This window comes from Delphinapterus leucas, chromosome 21 (genome assembly GCF_059928025.1).
Source record: "Delphinapterus leucas isolate spDelLeu-1000000601 "Yukka" chromosome 21, BTC_Dleu_Yukka2, whole genome shotgun sequence".
NCBI classification, from domain to species: domain Eukaryota; kingdom Metazoa; phylum Chordata; class Mammalia; order Artiodactyla; family Monodontidae; genus Delphinapterus; species Delphinapterus leucas.
This window is the reverse complement of record NC_143149.1, coordinates 14656587-14659909: the sequence shown is the minus strand read 5'-3', so window position 1 is coordinate 14659909 and position 3323 is coordinate 14656587.

The following is a 3323-nucleotide window of genomic DNA, read 5'->3' as shown; positions in this document are numbered from 1 at the left end:
AGATATTAATATTAAATATCTTGAGTGATAGAATTGTGAGGAATCCCCCCCCTTTTCAGTCTATATTTTTTTCTAAGAGGAAGAATATGTCTGTTCATATTTTAATTCTAAACGACACAGTTACCTGATGACAAACAACTGATTTTGAAAGAAATAAAATAGGCTAATTCTCAAATTTCAATGAAAGAACAAAATGCATCCAGTGACAGGTTTATATTGTGTGAACAGAATATCTATTGTATTTGGGGAAGTTATGGCTGCATTTATCCAACAAAACATCTGGTCCTTCTAAGGTGTCAGAATTTGTCTGCTCTTAGTTTTATAAAATTTGAAGAAAAAAAGAGCTCTGTTTTCCAGATGTCCACGTGATGGTACTATTAATTATACTATGCTATATTGGGGAACAAATGAAAAACAGAAAAGTAATAGTTCATTTAAAAATAAATCTATATTCTGTTATATCTGAAGCATAGTAACACAAGTAAATGGCATATATTATTTATTCAATCTGTGAACAACGGCAATGTTGATTCTAACCCCTGGCAATAATTCCAAATATCTTAGCGAGCTGAGAATGGGAACGTCTGGTGAATCCACTTGGGTTCCTGCCCTCTCCACTGTGTGCACAGCCTGAATTATCAGCACCTTTGTTAATGAAAAGAAATTTCCCCAGAAGTCAGCCTTATCCTCACATCCTCCTTGCCCTTTTGCCTGTGCTTTCTCTCACCTGCCTGTCCCCTCCTGTGCTAAGGAGCAGAAGACAGTGATAGGAGATGGAAATCCAGAAAGAGCCAAAAATTAGGGCATTGAGTAAAAAGAGTGTTAGGTGATGTCTCATGCAGTAAAGATCAAATAGAGGTGTTGACCACCTCCTTCAAAGCTCTTCTCCCAGGTGGTGCACAGTACCTCACACCCTTGAGCTGCCCCAGCCATAGACTAAACCCCGTGCTAATTGCAGACACTGCAGCCTCCAATTCCTGCTGTGATCTGCTCCTCTTCCACATGTAATGGGAATCTAGTCTGAGCACAGACTATGTTCTGTCTGTATCTATTTCTCATCAAACCTGATAAACTAATAGCAGAGTCCAACAGAAGTCTGTATCCACTGGGCTGATAATCTTCTGGGAAAATAACCCAATTATGCAGAATTCAAATACTTTATCTCAGCCATGGAAGATACACAGAACTGTCTCTCTGAAGTTTATTTGAATCTCCTTCCAAGGTGCCTTCCAAGAAAGAACTCATCCTACAACCTTATGAGCTGACTGGTCACCATTCTTAGGAGATCCAAAATGAGTAATGATTGAGTACTATTAACAGTTAGATTTGTTCCCAGTCCATTTTCAAAGGAAAAAGAGAGCTGTGAGTCAAAGGTGAAAACCCTGCATCCTGAAATCTCTGCAAGTCATTGGGGCGCAGCAAAGTCACTTCAAGAGACCATGTCATCTCAAGTAGATCATGACTCAAAGGAAAGCAAGGCAGAGCGGCAGGGTAGTTAAGCAAAGAACAGGGTGCCCAGGGGTAAACAGATTATGGCCCAGAAATGTAGACTCTCTGCTTGCAGTTTAGATTTCTTGGCTGATCAAACAACTTACCAAGTCTTAAGCCAGCAAAAAAGAAGTGAGAGTTGATATTTCCACCCTGTTATGTTTGCCTCTTTGTGGTCAGCCTGCTTGCCAGGAGAGAGCAGCTAGCTCATGGTCAGCACTCCCTCGCTTGACAATTTTCACTTGAGAAAAGCCTAAGGATGATGCACAGGGGAAATAAAGCATAGATTCCAAAACTTCAGATGTTACACTATTTTTTAAGTCTCTGGTCTGTTAAAATGAACCAAAGAACTTACTCTTAAATTATGCTAAATTCACTCCCTGGGCAATTTCTGGGTTTCATCATTCTGGATGTCTACCTCTTTTGATCCAATGATTCTAGAAATTTACCGCATTTTGCAGGGATAATTCGCCAGAGACTGTGGCTTCTCTTGGTTTACCCATCATCTGCTTGTGTACCCTGATGCAGGAGTGAGCAGAAGACCAAGTGCCAAGACCCAGGCTACCTTATTCCTTCCTGAGGACTGGCCACTGACCACTGTGTACTGAGAGGAACACCATGCCCAGCTTGCACAGGCTGTCTTGCCTATAGCCCAACCAGCCCCACGGATCCTTAACTGCCTTCCCCTGGAACCTTTCCAAAAGCTCTAAGTAAGACTTTCCTCAAGCCCCAGGACTTATGCCTGACCCTATCCACATGCCTTTCTGTAAGGGATGACCTCTCAGAATTATGGGATTGGGATGTCCAGAAGCAAATGCATCTTGTGAAATGCCTAAGAGACACAGAGTATAGAAATTTTATCAGGAGAGAAGAAAACTGAGTCCAGAATAGGTTTCATCACTGTATTAGTTTCCTGTTGCTGTTGTAACAAATTGCCACAAACTTAGTAGCTTCAAACAATACAAATTTTTTCTCTAACAGTTCTGGAAGTCAGAAGTCCAAAATCAGTCTCACTGGACTGAAGACAAGCTGAAGGCAGGGCTGGTTCCATCAGAGAGTCAAGGGGAAAATCCATTTCCTTGCTTTTCCCACTTCTAGAGGCCACCTACATTCCTTGGCAGGTGGCCCCTCTTCCATCATCAAAACCAGCAGCCTAGTGTCTGGCTTCTGTCTTCACAGTAGCTTCTTCTATAATAAAATCTCCCTCTCCCTCTCTCCTATATGGATCCTTGTGATTACATTTAGGGCCCACCAGGATAATCTCTCCATATGGAGACCCTTAACTTTATCATACTGGCAAGGTCTCCTTATAAGGTCACACTCACAGGCTCCTGGGATTAAAATATGAGCATTTTGGAGGGATCATTATTCTATCCAGCACAACCAGAAAATAAGGATGTTTATGGTTGCATTAAGCAAGGTTCTCCAAGAAACATAACAAATGGAATATATACATATAATATTATACATTAATTAATACCATATTAAATATCTTAATACTATATATTTATTAAATATAGATACATCTACTATATAGTCGATATTATAATTATATAATATATAATATATATCTAATAACTATAAATTGTTATATGTTTAATTATATATTTATTTTACAAATATGCCATATTTGTATTGCATATTTATATTTTAAATATACTATAATTTTATATCCAGAAAGAGCTAGTATATAATTATATTTCTAAAAATACTGTTATAATATATATCTAGAAAGAGATTTAATGTAAGGTATCAGCTCATGTAATTATGGAGGCTGAGATGTCCCACTGCTGTCTGCAGGCTGGAGATCCCCTGAAAACCAGTGGTGTAGTTCA